This window comes from Haliotis rubra, unplaced genomic scaffold (assembly GCF_003918875.1).
Source record: "Haliotis rubra isolate DU_JTF1 unplaced genomic scaffold, ASM391887v1 Scf1209, whole genome shotgun sequence".
Classification (NCBI taxonomy): Eukaryota; Metazoa; Mollusca; class Gastropoda; order Lepetellida; family Haliotidae; genus Haliotis; species Haliotis rubra.
The window spans coordinates 131,120-157,344 of NW_025765125.1; the positions used below are offsets into that span (position 1 = coordinate 131,120).

A 26,225-nucleotide genomic window follows, 5' to 3' on the forward strand; every position below is an offset into this window, starting at 1 on the left:
GTGTTGCATGAATGGCTGTCAATCGCTCACCAAATGTGAAAAAGTATTTCGGCAACACATGTTTGCGTTACAAGATAGCATATTTTTCGCGTATAGAATAAATGCAGTTTGTTGATGATGACAGACTGACAAATATGCTCTTGGTATTAAAACAGTCTTTTATTACGCAGTTTTTGTCACAAAAATCTGCAACATTGCGCGCATTCATAATTTGTGTTTGTCAAGGTGAAATTAATGTAGTAAGTATTGTGTTCTCATTACTTGCTGAAACCATCCAACTTTATAGGATTCTATTTCATTTTAATTAAGATGTTAGTAAAGTTTCACAACCAGAATAAGGAGGTTTGCTAAGTCCCCGGAGACACCTGCTGTGCCACACCCGGGTTCGAATCCCAATTTGGGTATAAACAGGTAGTGAGTGAAGTATACATTGCTTGTCCCTTGATGTCGTATTGTTGAAAACTGTTCAGATCCGAAATGACTGACTCACCCCATCACCCACTTTCGTGTTAAATGGGACTTTATTAATAAATTGATGTTAACTGACATAAAATGATAACATGTGATATTTGATGTGCGTATATGTGTGTGTGCGTTCGTGTGTGTGTGCGTGTGTGTGTGTGTGTGTGTGTGCAAAGGCCACCTAGGAAGATAAATTCACATGCACACCCTCCCCCCACCATCCGATCACCCACCCTACAGGAGAAGATTGCGTGAGCCGTGCCAGGTCCCAACCAAATTTGCTTCCAGTCGTCAGACAACACCTTTGCTCGTCTTCAAACTGTCACCTTTAATATCAGCGAGCGTATTACCAAACACTTAGCAACTAAATGCTAACGGGGAGAAATGGCGTGGGCGGAAAAGTTAACTGCACACTACTCTGAAACAGCTATAGGAACACGTACAGACCCCAACGTTTAGTCACTGAAGATATATTCTGTGAGAAACAGGGCTCCATTTACTGGAAGGAGCCAAGTGAGATGAGAGATTCAGAGACTAACCACCCAGGGGCTACACCTGCTGGGTCCTGATCAATTACATATGTTACAACCGTCAAATAAAGGTTTAAACGACAGGGAGATGTATTGGCCCTCTTGCCCAGCTCTGTCCTCTCACCTGGGTGTCTAACCAGAGTAGTCCTGCCCTTAACTCCTAGTCCTTCCATTCATATTTTGAAATCTTTGTGATTTGGAACTTTGCTTGACAAACAGAAGTTTTATCTGGAATACCCAATACGTGAATAAAATATCGAGGAGTTTTAGTTTGCCTCCAAATGTTAAAGTACCTACTTTTATGATATGTAAATACATGTATGTGACTCTTTGAAAACGTGTAGCCGGCCAGTGAAAGCAACACTCCGTGTGTTACACAATTAAACCTTAGGCATAATTATAGTCACTCTGGGCCTCAGGCCACGTGTGTTATAAGTGAGGATAACTAGTTATACGAATGTGACTATTTCCTAAATAGAATTCCCAGGGAGCCTTTCTCCATGCAGTCACTTCAAACAGACTTGCCTATTGAAGATCACAGACTATGTCCATTCCACATACTTGTTGCAGGACTAGACCCTCGGCACACCAGCCTCCTGCCACACACTGTGTTTGTTGATTAAGTGTTGGCAGATGCTAAAGTTACTACAGTTCTGTTCAGTCCCTGAACCATATTATTTTCCCTACAGCCTAGCCCTCCCTGCAACGGTAAAGTCCTAAATGAAGCAAATCTAGATATCCCCTACAGCCTAGCCCTCCCCACGACGGTAAAGTCCTAAATGAAGCAAGTCTAGATTTCCCCTACAGCCCAGCCCTCCCCGCAACGGTAAAGTCCTAAATGAAGCAAGTCTAGATTTCCCCTACAGCCCAGCCCTCCCCACGACGGTAAAGTCCTAAATGAAGCAAGTCTAGATTTCCCCTACAGCCCAGCCCTCCCCGCAACGGTAAAGTCCTAAATGAAGCAAGTCTAGATTTCCCTACAGCCCAGCCCTCCCCGCGACGGTAAAGTCCTAAATGAAGCAAGTCTAGATTTCCCCTACAGCCCAGCCCTCCCCGCAACGGTAAAGTCCTAAATGAAGCAAGTCTAGATTTCCCCTACAGCCCAGCCCTCCCCGCGACGGTAAAGTCCTAAATGAAGCAAGTCTAGATTTCCCCTACAGCCTAGCCCTCCCCACAACGGTAAAGTCCTAAATGAAGCAAGTCTAGATTTCCCCTACAGCCTAGCCCTCCCTGCAACGGTAAAGTCCTAAATGAAGCAAGTCTAGATTTCTTCAGGTTCTGGGTTTCCCATCTCACAGGGTTTCTTTTCAATTAAAACGGGTTTATTTGTCAAAATGATTTATATTCGTTTAATCGTATTCGTGTAACGAGATTAATCGTTAGTCTTTGTATAAAGCTCTGTCCCCTAGGGAGTTTGATATGTCTCCCCTGTAACCTGACCCCTGAAGAGAGCTCGTTTGTTTGTAGATGATAGCCCTATACCTGGGGAAATCTAGACTTGCTTCATCCAGAGCTTTGGCAGTAATGGCAGTGCTGGACAGACGGGATCAAACAGTTGGGTTGAGGGACTGTGAGACTAACCATTGAGGGACTGTGAGACTAACAGCAATCATGCCAGGTATATACTTATAGTGTAGGTTTACACAACATGGCGGAACTCTGTACGTAGCTGTCTTCTACTGCGGAGACAGTGCCAGTAACCATGACGACATGCACCATTAAAAACACGTTGCTGGGTCATATAGTCAAGAATACCAACACTTATATTGGTACTCACGCAAAGGTCAAGAGGTCAACATGTCAAGGGCTGCCACTTCTACGTTTGTACTGTTCACATCGATATTTTCATCGTGCCCTCTGCTGAGAGTTTCCATTGTGCCCTCTGCTGGGAGTTTTCATCATGCCCTCTGCTGAGAGTTTCCATCGTGCCCTCTGCTGAGAGTTTCCATCGTGCCCTCTGCTGAGAGTTTCCATCGTGCCCTCTGCTGAGAGTTTTCATCGTGCCCTCTCCTGAGAGTTTCCATCGTGCCCTCTGCTGAGAGTTTCCATCGTGCCTTCTGCTGAGAGTTTCCATCGTGCCCTCTGCTGAGAGTTTCCATCGTGCCCTCTGCTGAGAGTTTTCCATCGTGCCCTCTGCTGAGAGTTTCCATCGTGCCCTCTGCTAAAAGTTTTCATCGTGCCCTCTCCTGAGAGTTTCCATCGTGCCCTCTGCTGAGAGTTTCCATCGTGCCCTCTGCTGAGAGTTTCCATCCATAATAAAAATAAAAATAAAGGACACATTGTCTCACAGGGTCAATAATTCGTGGTGCAACCATGTCATCACCATCATCGGGTCGTCGACAATGAGCAAGATGAATAATCGTACCATCTCTACAGCAAAAATATCTGAAAGTTTTATATGTAGAACAATAATATCTGAACGTTTTATCTCTGCAACAATAATATCTGGACGTTTTATCTGTGTACCAATAATATCTGAACGTTTTTTCTGTGCAACAATAATATCTGAACGTTTCATCTGTGTAACAATAATATCTTAACTTTTGCCTGTGAAACAACAATATCTGAACGATATATCTGTGTAATAATAATATCTGGAAGGTTCATTTGTGCAAAAATAATATCTGAACTTATGTCTGTGCAACAATAATATCTGAACGTTTTATCTGTGCAACAATAATATCTGGACGTTTTATCTGTGTAACAATAATATGTGAACGTTTTACATTGACAACAATAATTTCTGAACGTTTTATCTGTGTAACAATAATATCTGAACGTTTTATCTGTGTAACAATAATATGTGAACGTTTTATCTGTGCAACAATAATATATGTACGTTTTGTCTTTGTAACAACAATATCTGGACGTTCTATCTGTGCAACAAGAATATTTGGACGTTTTGTCCGTGAAACAATAATATCTGAACGTTTTATCTGTGCAACAATAATATTTGAACGTTTTATCTGTGCAACAGTAATATCTGGACGTTTCGTCTCTGCAACAATAATATATGAACGTTTTATCTGTGCAACAATAATATCTGGACGTTTTTTTCTATGCAACAATAACATCTGAACGTTTATTGTGTGTAACAATAATATCTGAACGTTTTATCTGTGCAACAATAATGTCTGGACGTTTCATCTGTGTAACAATAATATCTGAACGTTTTATCTGTGTAACAATAATATGTGAACGTTTTATCTGTGCAACAATAATATATGTACGTTTTGTCTTTGTAACAACAATATCTGAACGTTTTATCTGTGCAACAAGAATATTTGGACGTTTTGTCTGTGCAACAATAATATCTGAACGTTTTATCTGTGCAACAATAATATCTGAACGTTTTATCTGTGCAACAATAATATCTGAACGTTTCATCTGTGCAACAATTATATCTGAACGTTTCATCTGTGTAACAATAATATCTGAACGTTTTTTCTGTGCAATAATAATATCTGAACGTTTTATCTGCGCAACAATAATATCTGGACGTTTTATGTGTGCAACAATAATATCTGAACGTTTATTCTGAGCAACAATAATATCTGAACGTTTTATCTCTGCAACAATAATATCTCTACGTTTCGTCTTTGTAACAACAATATCTGGACGTTTTATCTGTGCAACAATAATATCTGAACGTTTTATCTGTGTAACAATAATATGTGAACGTTTTATCTGTGCAACAATAATATCTCTACGTTTCGTCTTTGTAACAACAATATCTGGACGTTTGATCTGTGAAACAATAATATCTGAACTTTTTATCTGTGCAACAATAATATCTTGACGTTTCGTCTCTGCAACAATAATATCTGAACGTTTTATCTGTGCAACAATAATGTCCGGACGTTTCATCTGTGCAACAATAATATCTGAACGTTTTATCTGTGCAACAATAATGTCTGAACGTTTTATCTGTGTAACAATAATATCTGGACATTTTATCTGTGCAACAATATATCTGGACGTTTTATCTGTGCAACAATAATATGTGAACGTTTTATCTCTACAAGAATAATATCTGAACGTTTGTCTGTGCAACGTGACAAAACATGTCTTGATAGTTATTGATGTTCTAGAAGACATGTTTAAAAAAAGCAAATTATACTCCTAGCTTCTGATATCGTATTGTAGTAGAAGCAGGTTTGAAGGTTGTTCAAAGCTCGACATGATGAACAAATACCCAAACTTAATGTGTTATGTTCCGCTTCCGTGGAGTTTGATTTTGACATATATCCGATCAAATAGCAAAAATTGGACTAGTTATATCACTTTTATAGTATTTTCAGCAGCACCAGCAACAACAAAAACGACAACAACAACGCTGATTTCGAGTAATCTGGAGACAGGCCATCCCGACACGCCACCTGACCAACACTGCTGGACATGGCGGATGAAGCGGTCATAAAATATTCAATGCGTAGATACGCAGTCATGGAGACCCGCCAAGACATGGTGGTTCACCCTGGTGGTGTGACAGATACGCAGCCATGGAGACCCTCCAAGACGTGGTGGTTTACCCTGGTGGTGTGACAGACACGCAGCCATGGAGACCCTCCAAGACGTGGTGGTTTACTCGGGTGGTGTGACGGATACGCAGCCATGGAGACCCTCCAAGACGTGGTGGTTTACCCTGGTGGTGTGACAGATACGTCATTGTTCCTTTGTTTGATTGTTTTACGCCGCACCCAACAGAGTCTTGACCAGCCCAATGATTGATGTCATGAGCATACATCTAGGCACATCTATCAAATACATCAGCGAGCCTGAGCACCCGATCCCGCTCGTCCCCTCCTCTGGCAAGCATATTCGTCTTTAGTGATAAAAAGGGGTTGCTGAACACCTGCTCTTACTCAGATCTGCTGGGGGAAAGGAGTGCCCGATTTTAACTCGGGAGCAATGTTCACGGGTGACGCAATGACAAATACCATAGTGGGTGGTCTATCCTAAAGATGACAAATACCATAGTGGGTGGTATGACTGGTGGATAATACTGCCAGTACAAACAGCACTACATGATTAAAAGCAGAGTATTACAACTACCGTTGTATATAACAATGTCAAGGACACGACTACGAGTTGAAATGACGGTGCAGATACCACTGAACCCATTGTTGACCGACAACATACCCGGTAGAAGAATTACTAACATGAACAGAGAAATCAAAATTAAATCACATTAGCCAGAAACATTGTTTGTACAGATGGGCTTTATTGCATGAATATCATTCGTTTACCCGGAAGTGTTTTTAATGTGTGAATAACGTTTGAATCCCTACGTTCGAATTAACAGAGATCAGAGATGGTTCGTAATTACAGGGATCCCTGAGATGGCTATGTTCGAATAAACAGGGATCTCTGAGATGGCTACGTTCGAATTAGCAGGGATCTCTTAGATGGCTAGGTTCGTAATTACAGGGATCTCTGGGATGGCTACGTTCGTAATTACAGGGATCTCTGGGATGGCTACGTTCGTAATTACAGGGATCTCTGAGATGGCTACGTTCGTAATTACAGGGATCTCTGAGATGGCTACGTTCGTAATTACAGGGATCTCTGAGATGGCTACGTTCGTAATTACAGAGATCTCTGAGATGGGTATGTTCGTAATTACGGGGATCTCTGAGATAACTTCTTTCGCATTAACCGGTTCTGTCTAGAAATCTGTTTCCATTTGAACGTTATATTACAGTCCAGGTGAACATGTTTTCCTTGGGAACGGCACTGTTTATATTTATAGGACTGGTGGAGAACAATCAGACCAGACCTTCTGCGAATTAAGTGTTTTTATCGCAGCCTCTCATCGGGTGTCACGATGCAACATATCGATTTCTTGGTCTGGTATACTCACACGCAAAAGCAACACAAGTCGAGTATAAAGTATACATGCATGTAATTCTCAACATTAAATACAAGAAGTACCAACAGGGTCAGGTAGACACAAATGTGAACGAAGACTGATGACATTAAGTATTCCAAAGGTAAAGGGGTTACACACGTTCTGGCCAGCCATGTCAGTCAATACCTAGTGTGACCGCCATTAGCATTGATCACGGCCCCACATCTCCTGTACATTGAGTGGATCAGACGATTTGTAAAGGCCCTAAGGATACTTCTGCCCAAACCCCGAGCAGCTGTGCGAAGTTCATCGGCAGTTGTGGGACTGGATCGTACATTGTGCAGACTCCATTTAACCTCATCCCACAAGTGTTCGATGATATTCAGATCAGGACTGAGGGCTGGCCACGGTAGATCACAGTTGTTGTATTGTTGGAGAATGACCATGGTAGCTCTGGCCACGGTAGAACACAGTTGTTGTGTTGTTGGAGAATGGTATGGTAGCTCTGGCCACGGTAGAAAACAGTTGTTGTGTTGTTGGAGAATGACCATGGTAGCTCTGGCCACGGTAGAACACAGTTGTTGTATTGTTGGAGAATGGCCATGGTAGCTCTGGCGACATGGAGACAAGTGTTATCCTGCTGGAAAATGTGTTGACGACGTTGTTTGAAAAATGGAACAACGTGGGGTCTTATCACTTGGTCGATATAACGCTGAGCAGTGACGCCGTGTCCCCGACCTTGACCAACATTCTGGAAGCAAGTGGGTCCAAGCCTCGCACTAAATCAGATCCCGTACCAGCTGTTGATCCAAAACGTGTTTCTGTCAGCGAAACGATCACCTCGACGCCGCAAAATTCTGACTCTTCTGTCTGCATGGGACACGCAAAATCGACTCTCATCAAAGAAGATGACACGTCTCCACACACGATGACGCCAGTGATGATGACTCTGTGACCACTGAAATCGTGCACGACGATACCGTGGTTGAGGAACAGGACGACGGTCTGGTCAGCGACGTCTGAGATTGTTGGAACGGAGGCGTCGGATCACAGTGTCCCAGCTAAGGCGTCGAGGTGTTCCTATAGTGCCAGTGTCTTGAGCAGTTTGGTTTGCAGACAAGAACGGATCTCGCTGGTGTTGGCGGGTAATGTGCCGATCTTGCCGAGGTGACCCTAGGACGACAGCTACGAGGAAGGTCATCTGTGGTCTGTTGCGTTGTATCGAAGATTGAGGCGGTAAATCGTGTATGTTTACGTTGAAATGACGGGCAACATCTGAAACGTCTGATTGCCTGGTTTCTCTCAATTTGAGCTACGCTTGGCATCGTTGAACAATGAGTGATAGGCCCAATGTTTGTGCACACTAATGGTTGTGACAATTCGTGCATGTTCGTTTTCACGAGAAATGTGTGCATGTTTCCCACGTGTTCATTGGTTTTGGTGATTCCTTCTGTTGATGTGTTTATATTCGAGCATTCCAAAATGCAACACAAATTATTGATAACACCATCAGGCTATATACCATAACTATCTTTCAATTAAGGACTCCGTCATAAAGTTGAACATTGTTTACAATCCACCGTCATATAGTTGAACATTGTTTACAAGCTGCCGACATATAACTGAACACTGTTTACACGCCACCGTCATATAACTGAACACTGTTTACAAACCGTCGCCTTATAGTTGAACATTGTTTACATTCCACCGTCATAAAACTGAACACTGTTTACAAACCGTCGCCTTATAGTTGAACATTGTTTACAATCCACCGTCATATAGTTGAACACTGTTTACAAGCCGTTGCCTTATAGTTGAACACTGTTTACAATCCAACTTCATATAATTGAACTCTGTTTCAAAGCCGTTGTCCTATAGCTCAACACTGTTTACAAGCCACATTCATATAGTTGAACATTGTTTACATGCCGTTGCCTTACAGTTGAACACTCTTTACAATCCAACGTCATATAGATGAACACTGTTTACAATCCACCGTCATATAGTTGAACACTGTTTACAAGCCACATTCATATAGTTGAACACTGTTTACAATCCAACGTCATATAGTTTAACTCTGTTTACAAGCCACATTCATATAGTTGAACACTGTTTAGAAGCCGTTGGCTTATAGTTGAACACCATTTATAATCCCCCGTCATATAGTTGAACATTGTTTACAAGTCGTTGCCGTATAGTTGAACACTGTTTACAATCCACCGTCATATAGTTGAACACTGTTTACCATCCACCGTCATATAGTTGAACACTGTTTACAAGCCACATTCATATAGTTGAACCCTGTTTACAAACTGCTGTGATATGGTTGAACACTGTTTAGAAACTGCTGTCATATAGTTGAACACTGTATGCAAACTGCTGCCATGTAGTTGAACACTGTTTACAAGCCACCATCATATAGCTGAAAACTGTTTACAAGCTGCTGTGACATAGTTGAACACTGTTTACAAACTGCTGTGATATAGTTGAACTCTGTTTACAAGCAACATTCATACGGTTGAACACTAGTACTGTTTACAAGTCGCTGTCATATAGCTGAACACTGTTTACAAACTGCTGTGATATAGTTGAACACTGTTTACAAACTGCTGTGATATAGTTGAACACTGTATGCAAACTGCTGTGATGTGTTTGATCACTGTTTACAAACTGCTTGGATATAGCTGAACACTGTTTACAAGCCACATTCATACGATTGAACGGTGTTTACAAGCCAGTGTCATATAGCTGAACACTGTTTAGAAACTGCTGTGATATAGTTGAACACTGTTTACAAACTGCTGTCATATAGTTGAACACTGTTTACAAGTCGCTGTCATATAGTTGAACACTGTTTACAAGTCGCTGTCATATAGTTGAACACTGTTGACAAATCGCTGTCATATATACATATATATACATACACTGCGGAGTGAGAGTTGACAAAGAGATGTCCAGTGTATGAGGTGACACACTTGTGAGTATTTAGATGACTGAATGATGACCAACTAGGTATAAAGCGTACTGAAAACCCTTACATACCGGACTGACGTTGTAACCGGTTGAGTGGTTATAGGCTACCAGACATATTCCAGCACTGTCATGGTGGGATACCGGAGATGGGCTTCACGCACAGCACTGATGTGTGACGAACGAACGTTGTAACCAATGGCTACACCTCACTCCACGAGTGAGTAGACTGCCACTACAACACATCATCGAACCCAGAAATACAATGTAAATGTTAAACCAAACAATTAAAATGGCAGGTGTATAGGACCTACCCATCCGTCTCATCCCAACCACGGGTTTGATGAGTGTGAGAACCTAAGTGCACAATAAATATGATTTAAATATGAACTAGATGTGATAGATTATGTTTACTGTATAGCTGGGATGGGTTCTGCTGCGTTGTGAAGGGTCGTTGCCAACAACTGAAGTCATAACGCTAATGGAAGGGCATATTGCCAACACTGTGCAGGACTCCTGTGAAATTGATTCTGTCAAAGCCTAACTGAAACCCCTTTAATGAAAACGTGCATTTCAACGGTAAAATTGATTTGAAAGAGAATTAGGACTTAAGCCAAATCGATCATAGATAATGAAAATTCGTGATCGAGATGGGTACAATGATCAGCCAAAAGCTTCCACTTGGCCGGCGAGAGAAACTGACCACAGCGCCTTTGCTGTAATAAGAATCAGACCAATCAAATTAATATTTTATAGTCCCAACTGTCGATATCAGCTACTCTGAATGACTCGACATCACAACAGCCACTACAGACATCAAGGGGGCCATTGGGAAGTAAGTGTTTTTGAAAAGATTTCAGATATACTTTATCATATTTTTGTCTCATGTCACATGTATACAAACTTTAAATGGATGTCAAAATATTGTCTTCGCATGTTTCAGTCCACTCCCAGAGCCATCGATGACGGAAACCTTTATTGAAACTGCAGAAGAACTGACCTTTGCTGTTGCTGCTATTGTCCCTGAGTGATGTCATCTGATCCAACACAGCCAATATGAAATGATATAATTATTCAAACAATCTGAACATGCTGTTTCGACACTATACATAGATGAATAAAATATTGAAACAATTTTATTGTTGATAATAATAATATTTCTTTGCTGGGGTGAACGTATTTGGGACGAAATGACCCGTTACCCTACAAAAGCATAGACTGTATGTTTCTGCAAGACTATATTTGGATGCAAGAGCATGCCTTATCATCTCACGTTACAAGACCAGTTGACATCGTGTTTCATCTGATACTGCCATCGACACTCTTTTGTCTACTGCCATTGTAATAACTGCACTTATTTGTATTGATTTGCAAATGAAGTTGATTTATAATACAGATGGTAATTGTGTATGATTACTTTGATCGTTGTTCTCTCACGCTGTATTTGTGCTGAATACAATTCTGATGTTGTTTGGATGCTGAAATCAACAATCATGTAACGAGGAGAGACAGCAGGGTGAAACTCATAACCAGAACGGCGTGAGCCGTGCATACATAAAATACGACACTGTCCAGTTTATCCGCCAGTTGAGGAAAGTCGGTGAACTCCTCCGGGTCACGTTCCGAGCCACCATCACCAGCGTCTGTCGTAGTGGATGGCTGTACAGCCTTCTTCCTTCCTGTCTTCAGGAGGACAAGTGCCAGGATCCGCGTCAGTCTGTTGTGCTTGTCTCTCTGACTTAGCCGTTGTGAAACAATGCAGTACGCCACGATTCCTGAACTGAACAGGAACTGCATGTAGACGAGGACTGTGAAGACTGGAATGCCCCGGGACGACTGTGGTAGCAGATCAGCGAGGAGGGTGATGAAGATCGTGAAGGACAGGAAAAGGGTGACAGCTGTTGACGTCTTCTCCCCGCTATTGGACTTGACAAGGATCACACAAGGATTGGCGCCAGCAACAATAAACAGGGGCAGTATCAGACAGAAGATATAGTAACCTCCATGACGTCGCAGGGTCAGCGATACAATCACTCCACTCTTGGGTCTGTGTTCGCCAAGGGTTACTCTCTTGGCGGAGGACGTTGTCAACATCCACTCACCTGTCTTGATGGCTTTCTCGTCGGTGAAGGTCACGCCACTGATGTTGACGTCAACTTCCCCATGATAGGCGGTGGTTAGAGTGACTGAACACGTGTGTTTATCAAACGGGAACCTCGCTAGTGAAACCGGACATGGTGTTCTTGTTTCCAGATCAACATACCACTCGACCTTGCCATCAGGATAAACCTGCAAAATAGCTGTATTTTAAAATGTCGTTGTTAAATTTTCTCGAAAAGAAAAGACCGGAATATTCTATGATTATCTTCATTCTTTCATTGATCCACGAAGGAATGCATAAATGAGAGTAATGTTTAGATGACAGGTTGGATGGGTGTTTGTGTGGATGAAAGGTTGGGTGTGTGCATTGGTATGTGTGTGTGCGTGCGTGCGTGCATGCATGTGCGTGCATGCCTGCTTCTTTGCGTGCGTGTGGGGGTATGGATGTATATTCGGCGGGGGGTTGTTTTTGTTTGCGTGGTGAGTTAGTGAGTTAGTGACGGAGTGCAATATCTCACTAAAACCTGAATCCGACGTGTGTCCACGGCGAGGCAACACTTCAACCACTAGGCTCCCCGAACTCCCCTTACAGAGCCTATAATGGGCAACCTACCTGTAGAGTGTTGTCAGCGTCGCCGAGGATGTCCTCGCTGCGGGCGTTGAGGACGTGAACATCTGGAACCCATACTTTACGTCTGGGAAAGTTAATCGCTCTTACATGTGTGTACTGATCGGCATTCCACGTCAACCTCTCGTCCGTCCACGTGACCACGAGCTCCAGCCACGTGACCAAACTTTCACTGGTCAAGTCGAGGGTGACGATATTGGATACTGCAATGTCCATGCTGACCAACACTGTCCGTGATGAGTCGTTAACAGGTCGGAGGTTGGGTCGGTAGTAGGTGAGGAGACTGTCGTGGAGGCGTTGCAAGTCTGTGTAGTTAGCCCCGTCACAGACACTGATGGCGTAAAGAAGCCCTAGCAATGGGACCGTCGCACAATACATTTGAAATGTTTGGTCACAACGGGTAGCGCTTGACCGGCGTAATTAGTGATCCACTGGACCGTCTTCAGTGTCTGTTACCCGCTTCTGCTGCTGTACAGGTAGAACGTCCACTATCACCAGACCAATCTGCTTAACAGCTTGATTCCGTCAACTCAGTCGGACAAATGCCTCTAACCTAATGGACTGTTAGGAACACTGCATTAGAATTTAATAGTACGGTCTAATATTGTTGACAATCCTCTCGTGTTTCCAATTCAAGCACAGTATTAATGGTAGGAACTATTTCAGACGCAGTGTTCGTCTAACAGTATTGACAGACGTTTTAACACACGTTCTTGTAATGCAAACATGTCAATTTCAGCATGACAGGATTTAAGTGCTGTATTCGTGTAAGCCAGGATGAATTAAAACACGGAAGGAATCTATATCTATGTTTGTGATGGGTTGGTAGGGTCATGGTATACATTGTGTGCCTGGTTTAATGAGTGGGTGCAGTTGAAGTTCTGTATCGTGTCCCAGCAGCGACACATGGATGACCAGCGAGGTCAGAATGTTCAACCTGGGAGGAAGATCAACAACTTTATCATCCAAATCTGTGTTCCACAGGAGATATTGCTTGTGTGAGATCATATGATATATGAGATTCTATATGTACTTCACATGCGCGCCTTGGGCAAAATATGTGTAGATTGTAATTCCCGAAATACTGTAAGAATGTACATAAACAGTCATGCTCACCACAAATAACACACACATTGGCTTAGTGACTTTAGTTTTACGTCGCTTTTAGCAATTATTCATCAATATGACGGGGGTAGGGGTAGGGGAGGGTGTGTTTGATACCAGAAATGGGTTTGACATATCGGACTCTTGTGGGGAATCGAACCGAGGTCATCGGCGTGACGAGCGAACGCTTTAACCACTAGGCTACCCCGCCGGCACACTTACCCTGGACCAACATTGGCATCGTCGTGGAGAGTCTTGTCGTCGTTAGATCAACAGCCATCACTAGGTAGGGCAGAGGGAACGTCGTTGTAAGCTGGATGGTAGACGGTTGTAGCCTGGGGACTAGGCTTAGTTACCTCTAGGCTTGACGGGTCGGTGGGGTAGCCTAATGGTTAAAGCGTTGGCTCGTCACGCCGAAGACCCGGGTTCGAATCCCCACATGGGCACAATGTGTGAAGCCCATTTCTGGTGTCCCCCGCCGTGATGCTGCTGGAATATTGCTAAAAGCGGCGTAAAACCAAACTCAGTCAGTCTAGGCTTGACCGTTGTAGTTTAGAGGGTAGATTGTGTCAAGGGTGGAGGGGTATCAATAGCGTCAATATCGATCAGTCAAGGATGACAGGGTATCAATAGCGTCAATATCAATCAGTCAAGGGTGGTGGGATATCAATAACGTCAATATCAATCAGTCAGTGGTGGTGGTGGGTATCAATAGGGTCAATATCGATCAGTCAAGGATGGCCGGGTATCAATAGCAGCAATATCGATCAGTCAAGGATGGTGGGGTATCAACATGGACAACGTCGATCAGTCAGGGATGGCGGGGTATCGAGCGACAATATCCATCAGTAAAAGATGGCGAGGTATCATACACACCAATTTTGATCGGTAATTGAACACCTGACTCACTGAACTCCTCGATCATTGAACTCCTCAATCACTCATCTCCTCAATCACTCATCTCCTCAATCACTAAATACCTCAATCACTGATCTCCTCAATCACTAATCTCCTCAATCAATCATCTCCTCAATCAATCATCTCCTCAATCACTGATCTCCTCAATCACTTATTTCCTCAATCACTGATCTCCTCAATCACTAGTCTCCTCAATCACTCATCTCCTCAATCACTGATTTCCTCAATCACTAAACATCTCAATCATTGATCTCCTCAATCACTGATCTCCTCAATCAATAAACTCCTCAATCACTGATCTCCTCAATCACTGATGTCCTCAATCACTTATTTCCTCAATCACTGATCTCCTCAATCACTAGTCTCCTCAATCACTGATCCCCTCAATCACTAAACTCCTCAGTTACTAAACTCCCTAATCACTAATCTCCTCAATCACTAGTCTCCTTAATCACTGATCCCCTCAATCACTGATCTCCTCAATGACTGGTCACCTCAATCACTAATCTACCCAACTATCCTGCAGAATGACTGTATTGACACCGGGTGTCTTTACAATGACAGTTTTGGGGTAGTTGGAATATCTGCACATGCTACTATGTTTAGATCTATACACACACGCATTACTTCCATGAGCACCGTGTTGCTGTATGGTGTCAGGGCTCACTGTCTGAAACGTGACGGTGTTGTTGTTGGGGGTCTCTTCCAGTGTCTACATTGGCCTTACTATTTACCTTCACTACTTCAAGTTACCTTCAATACTAAACTGTAGTACATAGTAGTGGTATTATCTGCACATGCTGCAATGTTAGATCTATACACACATGCATTACGTCAATGAGCCTTGTGTTGCTGTATGGTGTCCGGGCTCACTGCCTTCAGTGGCAGTGTCGTTGTCGTCTCTGTATACTCGGCCTGTAGGCATGAGGAGTCGCGACCGGCTTGTAGATTACGTAAAGACACGAGTTATACTGAGTGTACTTGAAGCGAAACAAGGGAGTAACAGTTCAGGGTAGTGTGTACAGCTGTCTACTGTGTAAATTCGTCTACCACCTGTCTAACACCGTCTATCACTGTCTAACGTTCAGTATTCGGCAGTGTGTTGCTGGTGTGTGGCAAGGTAAACTTTGTGTAGTGTTTTACTGAGTTTGTCTTGTGCACAGGACCTCTGTTCGTGAGGCGTCCTTGTAACCCACCCGGATATCAGAGGAGAAAACGGACACGGGTAAGTGAGCTTCTCTGTCTGTGCTAGATTATTATATTTCAGCACGGTATATTTTCCGTTACAGCACACACGTCACTTACAAATAGATTATAGTATAATTTCTTTACTATATTCCATTTTAGGTTTAATTGGACATTGAACAACACCGTCCCCGGCCTCAACACAAACACAACAAGAGAGGCAACATAGTACTGGTAGAAGACTTTTTAATGAATGTGTTATCCGAAATTCCCTAATTTCTCTTACCATAGACATTCTTCTGTTTTTAAGTCCTAATTTCTTTCACGTCTAAAGTCTGTTTTATTTCTCCATTCAAAGCCAAAGCATCATCTGCCAAAAATACTTCCTCAACCATGTAGTAATCAATATTGTCTTGACATCGACGTTAAGCATAGCTGATTTGGTGCAAAGTTTCGGCCAGTTGGACCAGTTCAGACAGTTGGACCACAGAAACCTGTTCGGGAAAAGGTTGTCCAACAAACTCTGCACTAACCATCAGTGATGGCGGTCTTCACACAACATTGTACAGCCAAATGTTTAGCCAATAAATTTTGAACAATCTATTTTAGGCCACTCCCAGAATACGCCAACTATTATGAATGTGTATTAATACTTCATATTACATTATATATTTAACATATTACATTTTATCTGCTTTCCCATGCTTTTGTTAAGTTAATTCCCAGCGGGCACATCAACGTTGTTTCGAAACTGAGATTTTTGAAAATTCCATTAAAAATAAATGTTATTTTTAATAATTAAATGTTCCTTACTAAATTACTTCGTTTATATATGCAACATTTAACCATTAAGAGATATAAATCATCACATCCCTTCAAAACCAGTGTAAGAATGAAAGTCTTTGGGTGCAGTTTTGTGAAATGTCCCATCAAAGCATCATTAGTGAAGTTACACATTTTGTAAATAAATAAAAGTTTAAATAAATTATATACAATTTCACCCTTCAGAAAGACTTGCAGAAGACATTTTGATGTGAATTTTCGATGCATGATCTGAGAAAGATTCGCTGTCGCCATTCATTATCCACCCCCACCACCACCCCCAAAATAAACAAAAATAAAATGATATACATATGCCCCCTCCCCCAATTTATTTTTTTAAGTAAAATAAATAAATACAAAAATATACATATGCTGATAGGGTTCAGAGCGTGATCAGTGCACAATTTACTGATAGAACCATTCAAACAAATGTTCAGAAGAATGTGATATAATTTAAATATTGATAAATTCTACTCGATTTTGTACAGCTGCCCTTAGGGACCGTTCGTAATTTATGGATAGGGGGTGATGATGATTTTTATGGAGAAGCATGTACAATGTGAACCCCACCCCCCAATGTATGTACAAAATAAGTGACCCCCCATCCCTGCATGCCATGTACAAGATCAATGACCGCCCTCCCCTTCCCATAATTTCTAAGCATCAATTTAAACATAGTCAAACGTAAGTGTGTATAAAACTGCTGACCCCCTAGCTCCCCGCCCTTAAAATCATCATCATCATCACTATCTTCTCCCCAGAGAAACAAATTGTCGGGAATTATACAATTTTGACATTTTTTTCGGAAAATATCAAATTTAATGCAATTCACTAATCTTATCTAACGGATAATTGATGACTTTATACCTAAAATCATAGATTTTTTCATTTTCAATTGCGATTTACGTAATATTTCCGTCCGTTGATCGATGCTCAATCAAAAAATATATTAGATTATATCTGTCACTAGGTCGATCTGGATCTCTTATGAAATTAATGTTCAGAAATGATAGTTGCTAAGTTGGATGCCTATTACCAATATAAATTATGTATCAAATTTTCCAAGGAAACAAGCAGTTGACATTTTGTTGATTCTTTACGTTGAAACAACGTTGACAACTAAACGAATCTTCAATTATTTTCTTTTGTCGCATGATAAACGTTGAATCAACGTTTATAAAACATGATTAACCAAACAACCAAAAGTCAACGTTGATTAAAAATGTTGATTAAACGTTGACTCAACGTTGTGTGCCCGCTGGGTTAGTTTTTAGTTTTTAAAAGGACTTTTCGAACGAAACACGCAGCATCCAAGTTATCTTATAAAACTTAATTTTCCAATAAATTAGTTACCTCGCGTCTACATTTCTTATACTAAAATGACGATGACTTTCATGGTGTTAAATTTGCACATGACTAATTAGCTTGTAAATGACCTAGATTTATAACAGTTTCTATCCAACTGGTGTATTCATTTTCAGACTCTCACGCTCAACGTCATACATAATTATATTTTACATGGGTAAAAATCAAACCTTAGAGTTTGTTTCTTTTTGAAATCCGGGTGCATTATGTATACAATTCAGGGTGACATGACGATCTTGTCATTGCGCGCATCACATCAACCGTGCTTAGTTTTTCGTTTTATAAAAGGTTTCCTGAAAGAGTGGACTGGAACAGCCACTGGTTGATAATCTTACTGACCTGTGACGTCATGCATACATTTGCCTATTCATCAGTTATCGTGCATTTTTAATCTTTGCTTTCCCTGCTCTCCTAAAGGGGTATCGGGGGAGCCGAACAGTACTTCTTGTGTTGTTCACCGTTATGAATAGGATATCCATAATAGTCGCTCTTAGAAGTGTAACCTCATTTATAAAAGCGACAAAATCAATTTCCATCGACATAGCATACATCTGCCACACAGCACACTGTCAGTTCCCCGGGAATGAGTCACACGCAAAAGGTAATGGCAGGTGTGCTCAACAGGTCAAGGTCACCCTGCCCTACCTGTTCGACAGACAGCAAACTAATTCAATAGCCAGGAAATTGTGTACCCCCTAAAAATAACCACGAAAACGCTTGGTACACTGACAAGGGCCGTCATCACGTCAATTGACAAAACCTTTTGAAATCCCCACCAAGGTCCCGAATGCTGTCAATGCAACCAACCAAAGGGACCTAGCTGAAATCTCAAGTCATGATAATTATGGCATTTGTGCCCTTATCAAACTTTGAGATGATAAAATCCATACTAGTAAATCCGTTACTTGTATTATGTCCAGAGGCAGTTGACAGGCAGAGGCATCAGTCTCAGAACAAGGCAGTTGTCCATTAAAATCTCCACCACCATTTCTCCCTTACCTGTTCTTGCGTATGACTTGAAATCATGTCAGCAAATATTGAAGATGTCAAATCTATTTCAAAGGTGTAGAAGTCAAGAGATATGTTGACAGGCAAACATTCCCAGTGCCATTTCATCATTTGCAATATATCTACATACTTCTGTCATGTTCATCGCCTTCAAACCTATTTACAAACACAGTATCTGTTTCTATTCATTTTCGGTCTGTATTAGACTGTAACATACAGTCAGGCCTGTGTTAGACTGTAGCATGCATTCAGGCCTATATTAGACTGTATCATACATTCAGGCCTGTATTAGACTGTATTAGACTGTGTAAATAAAGACAACTTCTGTACAAGTATAGGCAACTACTGTGCAAAGATAGACAACTGCTGTGCACCCACAGGCAACTACTGTGCAAAGATAACAACTATTGTGTAAATAAAGACATCTTCTGTACAAGTATAGGCAACTACTGTGCAAAGATAGACAACTGCTGTGCAAATATAGACAACTACTGTGCAACGATAACAACTATTGTGTAAATAGAGACATCTTCTGTACAAGTATAGGCAACTACTGTGCAAAGATAGACAACTGCTATGCAAATATAGACAACTACTGTGCAAAGATAACAACTATTGTGTAAATAGAGACATCTTCTGTACAAGTATAGGCAACTACTGTGCAAGGATAGACAACTGCTGTGCAAATATAGACAACTACTGTGCAAAGATAGACAACTGCTGTGCAAAGATAACAACTATTGTGTAAATAGAGACATCTTCTGTACAAGTATAGGCAACTACTGTGCAAAGATAGACAACTGCTGTGCAAATATAGACAAATACTGTGCAAAGATAATAAATATTTTGTAAATAGAGACATCTTCTGCACAAGTATAGGCAACTACTGTGCAAAGATAGACAACTGCTGTGCAAATATAGACAACTACTGTGCAAAGATAGACAACTGCTGTGCAAAGATAACAACTATTGTGTAAATAGAGACATCTTCTGTACAAGTATAGGCAACTACTGTGCAAAGATAGACAACTGCTGTGCAAATATAGACAAATACTGTGCAAAGATAATAAATATTTTGTAAATAGAGACAACTTCTGTACAAGTATAGAAACCTACTGTGCAAAGATAGACAACTACTGTGCAAAGATAACAACTACTGTGTAAATAAAGACAACTTCTGTACAAGTATAGGCAACTACTGTGCAAAGATAGACAACTGCTGTGCACCCACAGGCAACTACTGTGCAAAGATAACAACTATTGTGTAAATAAAGACATCTTCTGTACAAGTATAGGCAACTACTGTGCAAAGATAGACAACTGCTGTGCAAATATAGACAACTACTGTGCAACGATAACAACTATTGTGTAAATAGAGACATCTTCTGTACAAGTATAGGCAACTACTGTGCAAAGATAGACAACTGCTATGCAAATATAGACAACTACTGTGCAAAGATAACAACTAATGTGTAAATAGAGACATCTTCTGTACAAGTATAGACAACTACTGTGCAAAGATAGACAACTGCTGTGCACATATAGACAACTACTGTGCAAAGATAACAACTATTGTGTAAACAGAGACAACTTCTGTACATGTATAGACAACTTCTGAAAAATATTGACAACTTCTGTGCACACATAGCCAACTACTGTGCAAAGATAACAACTTTTTTGTAAATAGAGACAACTTCTGTACAAGTATAGACACCTGCTGTGCAAAGATAACAACTATTGTGTAAATATAGACAACTACTCTGCAAAGATAGACAATTACTGTGCAAAGATAACGATTATTGTGCAAATAGAGACAACTTCTGTACAAGTATAGACAACTACTGTGCAATGAAAGACAACTGCTGGGCAAAGATTGTCTATATTTGCACAGAAGTTATCTCTATTTACACAATAGTTGTTATCTTTTGCATAACAGTTGTCTATCTGTGCACAGTAGTTGTCCATATCTGCACAGTTGTTGTCTTTCTCTGCACAGTAGTTGTCTATACTTGTACAGAAGTTGTCTCTATTTACACAATAGTTGTTATCTTTGCACAGTAGTTGTCTATATTTGCACTGCAATTGCCTTTCTTTAAACAGTAGTTGTCTATATTTGTACAGAAGTTGTCTCTTTTTACACAATAGTTGTTCTTGGCACAGTAGTTGTCTATCTTTGCAGAGTAGGTTTCTATACTTGTACAGAAGTTGTCTCTATTTACACAAAAATTGTTATCTTTGCACAGTAGTTGTCTATATTTGCACAGAAGTTGTCTTTCTTTACACAGTAGTTGTCTTATACTTGTACAGAAGTTGTCTCTTTTTACACAATAGATGTTATCTTTGCACAGCAGTTGTCTATCTTTGCACAGTAGGTTTCTATACTTGTACAGAAGTTGTCTCTATTTACACAGTAGTTGTCTATATGTGCACAGCATTTGTCTTTCTCTGCACAGTAGTTGGCTATACTTGTACAGAAGTTGTCTCTATCTACACAATAGTTGTTATCTTTGCACAGAAGTTGTCTATATTTGCAAAGCAATTGTCTTTCTTTGAACAGTAGTTGTCTATACTTGTACAGAAGATGTCTCTTTTTACACAATAGTTGTTATCTTTGCACAGTAATTGTCTATCTTTGCAGAGTACTTGGCTATGTTTGCACAGTAGTTGTCTCAGCAGTTGTCTATCTTTGCACAGTAGGTGTCTATACTTGTACAGAAGTTGTCTCTATTTACACAATAGTTGTTATCTTTGCACAGTAGTTGTCTATCTTTGCACAGTAGTTGTCTATATTTGCACAGCAATTGTCTTTCTTTGAACAGTAGTTGTCTATACTTGTACAGAAGTTGTCTCTATTTACACAATAGTTGTTATCTTTGCACAGTAGTTGTCTATCTTTGCAGAGTAGTTGTCTATATTTGCACAGCAGTTGGCTATGTGTGCACAGTAGTTGTCTATATATGCACAGAAGTTATCTCTATGTACACAATAGTTGTTATCTTTGCACAGCAGTTGTCTATCTTTGCACAGTAGGTGTCTATACTTGTACAGACGTTGTCTCTATTTACACACTAGTTGTTATCTTTGCATAGTATTTGTTTATAGTTGCACAGCAGTTGTTATTTTTGCACAGTAGTTGTCTCTATTGCAGAGTAGTTGTCTCTATTTACACAAAAGATGTTATCTTTGCACAGTAGTTGTCTATGTGTGCACAGTAGTTGTCTATATTTGAACAGAAATTGTGTATACTTGTACAGAAGATGTCTCTTTTTACACAATAGTTGTTATCTTTACACAGTAGTTGTCTATATTTGCACAGCAGTCGTCTCTGTTTGCACAGTAGTTGTCTATACTTGTACAGAAGTTGTCTCTATTTACACAATAGTTGTTATCTTCGCACAGTAGTTGTCTATATTTGCACTGCAATTGCCTTTCTTTGAACAGTAGTTGTCTATACTTGTAGAGAAGTTGTCTCTTTTTACACAATAGTTGTTATCTTTGCACAGTAGTTGTCTATCTTTGCAGAGTAGTTGTCTATATTTGCACAGCAGTTGGCTATGTGTGCACAGTAGTTGTCTATATATGCACAGAAGTTATCTCTATTTACACAATAGTTGTTATCTTTGCACAGCTGTTGTCTATCTTTGCACAGTAGGTTTCTATACTTGTACAGAAGATGTCTCTATTTACACAATAGTTGTTATCTTTGCATAGTAGTTGTTTATATTTGCACAGCAGTTGTTATTTTTGCACAGTAGTTGTCTCTATTGCAGAGTAGTTGTCTCTATTTACACAATAGATGTTATCTTCGCACAGTAGTTGTCTATGTGTGCACAGTAGTTGTCTATATTTGGACAGAAATTGTGCATACTTGTACAGAAGATGTCTCTTTTTACACAATAGTTGTTATCTTTACACAGTAGTTGTCTATATTTGCACAATAGTCGTTATCTTTACACAGTAGTTGTCTATACTTGTACAGAAGTTGTCTCTATTTACACAATAGTCGTTATCTTCGCACAGTAGTTGTCTATATTTGCACTGCAATTGCCTTTCTTTGAACAGTAGTTGTCTATACTTGTACAGAAGTTGTCTCTTTTTACACAATAGTTGTTATCGTTTCACTGTAGTTGTCTATATTTGCACAGTAGTTGTCTATATTTGCTCAGCTGTTGTCTTTCTTTGCACAGTAGTTGTCTATGCTTGCACAGAAGTTGTCTCTATTTACACAATATTTGTTATCTTCGCACAGTAGTTGTCTATATTTGCACTGCAATTGCCTTTCTTTGAACAGTAGTTGTCTATACTTGTACAGAAGTTGTCTCTTTTTACACAATAGTTGTTATCTTTGCACAGTAGTTGTCTATCTTTGCAGAGTAGTTGTCTATATTTGCACAGCAGTTGGCTATGTGTGCACAGTAGTTGTCTATATATGCACAGAAGTTATCTCTATTTACACAATAGTTGTTATCTTTGCACAGCTGTTGTCTATCTTTGCACAGTAGGTTTCTATACTTGTACAGAAGATGTCTCTATTTACACAATAGTTGTTATCTTTGCATAGTAGTTGTTTATATTTGCACAGCAGTTGTTATTTTTGCACAGTAGTTGTCTCTATTTACACAATAGATGTTATCTTCGCACAGTAGTTGTCTATGTGTGCACAGTAGTTGTCTATATTTGGACAGAAATTGTGTATACTTGTACAGAAGATGTCTCTTTTTACACAATAGTTGTTATCTTTTCACTGTAGTTGTCTATATTTGCACAGCAGTCGTCTCTGTTTGCACAGTAGTTGTCTATACTTGTACTGAAGTTGTCTCTATTTACACAATAGTCGTTATCTTTGCACAGTAGTTGTCTATATTTGCATAGTAGTTGTCTATATTTGGACAGAAATGGTGTATAGTTGTACAGAAGATTTCTCTTTTTACAAAATAGTTGTTATCTTTTCACTGTAGTTGTCTATATTTGCACAGTAGTTGTCTATATTTGCAGAGTAGTTGTCTATATTTGCACAGCAGTTGGCTATGTGTGCACAGTAGTTGTCTATATATGCACAGAAGTTATCTCTATGTACACAATAGTTGTTATCTTTGCACAGCAGTTGTCTATCTTTGCACAGTAGGTGTCTATCTTTGCACAGTAGTTGTCTATACTTGTAGAGAAGTCGTCTCCATTTACACAATAGTTGTTATCTTTGCATAGTATTTGTTTATATTTGCACAGCAGTTGTTATTTTTGCACAGTAGTTGTCTCTATTGCAGAGTAGTTGTCTCTATTTAAACACTAGTTGTTATCTTTGCACAGTAGTTGGCTATGTGTGCACAGTAGTTGTCTATATTTGGACAGAAATTGTGTATACTTGTACAGAAGATGTCTCTTTTTACACAATAGTTGTTATCTTTACACAGTAGTTGTCTGTATTTGCACAGCAGTCGTCTCTGTTTGCACAGTAGGTTTCTATACTTGTATAGAAGTTGTCTCTATTGACACAATAGTTGTTATCTTTGCACAGTAGCTGTCTGTATTTGCACAGCAGTTGTCTATCTTTGCACAGTAGGTGTCTATACTTGTACAGAAGTTGTCTCTATTTACACAATAGTTGTTATCTTTGCACAGTAGTTGTCCATATCTGCACAGTTGTTGTCTTTCTTTGCACAGTAGTTGTCTATACTTGTACAGAAGTTGTCTCTATTTACACAATAGTTGTTATCCTTGCACAGTAGTTGTCCATATCTGCACAGTTGTTGTCTATACTTGTACAGAAGTTGTCTCTATTTACACAATAGTTGTTATCTTTGCACAGTAGTTGTCTATATTTGCACTGCAATTGCCTTTCTTTGAACAGTAGTTGTCTATATTTGTACAGAAGTTGTCTCTATTTACACAATAGTTGTTATCTTTGCACAGTAGTTGTCTATATTTGCACAGTAGGTTTCTATCCTTGTACAGAAGTTGTCTATACTTGTAGAGAAGTTGTCTCTTTTTACACAATAGTTGTTATCTTTGCACAGTATTTGATTTTTGCACAGTAGGTTTCTATACTTGTATAGAAGTTGTCTCTATTTAGACAATAGTTGTTATCTTTGCACAGTAGCTGTCTGTATTTGCACAGCAGTTGTCTATCTTTGCACAGTAGGTGTATATACTTGTACAGAAGTTGTCTCTATTTACACAATAGTTGTTATCTTTGCACAGTAGTTGGCTATGTGTGCACAGTAGTTGTCTTTCTTTGTACAGAAGTTGTCTATACATGTACAGAAGTTGTATCTGTTTACACAACAGTTGTTATCTTTGCACAGTAGTTGTTATCATTGCACAGCAGTTGTCTATATTTGCACAGCAGGTGTCTATACTTGTACAGAAGTTGTCTCTATTTACACAATAGTTGTTCTTTGCAGAGTAGTTGGCTATTTGTGCACAGTAGTTGTCAATACTTGTACAGAAGTTTTCTCTATTTACACAATAGTTGTTATCTTTGCACACTAGTTGTCTATATTTGCACAGCAATTGTCTTTCTTTGCACAGTAGTTGTCTATACTTGTACAGAAGTTGTCTCTATTTACACAATAGTTCTTATCTTTGCACAGCAGTTGTTTTCTGTATTTGAACAGTTTTTGTGTGTTTGCACAACTCACTTCAGGGTTGGATATACTGCGACACAGACATTTTCTGGATTGTTTTCACTTTTTAAGGTAGTGACAACATTAGTTCGAATCAAGCTATTTAGTGTCCAACTGAGCAGCGGCTACAGATCCCCAAGTACGACATACCCCAGGTAGGTCATCCATGTTACTGTAAGTGTTAAACACGTGATTGGGATAAACCTCTAGACTATACACGTACGTGTCGGTACAAGAGAATATTATCATAGGTCAGCGAGGCAACTGTAAGTGTCAACAGAAGATTAAGACAACTTTCCAGGCTAAACACCCTTGTGATTGTACATGAAAATATTATCATAGGTCATCCATGTAACTGTAAGTGTTAACACGTGATTGAGATAAACGTCCTCCGATTAAACACACTTGTTTTTGTACAGGAGAATATCATTATAGGTCATCCGTGTAACTGTAAGTGTTAACACGAGATTGAGATAAACGTCCAGATAAAACACACTTGTGTTTGTACAGGAGAATATCATTATAGGTCATCCATGTAACTGTAAGTGTTAACACGAGATTGAGATAAACGTCCAGATAAAACACACTTGTGTTTGTACAGGAGAATATTATTATAGGTCATCCATGTAACTGTAAGTGTTAACACGTGATTGAGATAA

The 26,225-nt window shown here is 40.0% G+C and overlaps 1 protein-coding gene across 4 annotated transcripts in view; it reads left to right on the forward strand.

Moving 5' to 3' along the window:
* LOC124264766 (ankyrin repeat and KH domain-containing protein mask-like) overlaps nt 1-26,225 on the forward strand; it is a 132,893-nt gene that overhangs the window by 100,022 nt on the left and 6,646 nt on the right. The window lies entirely within an intron of this gene.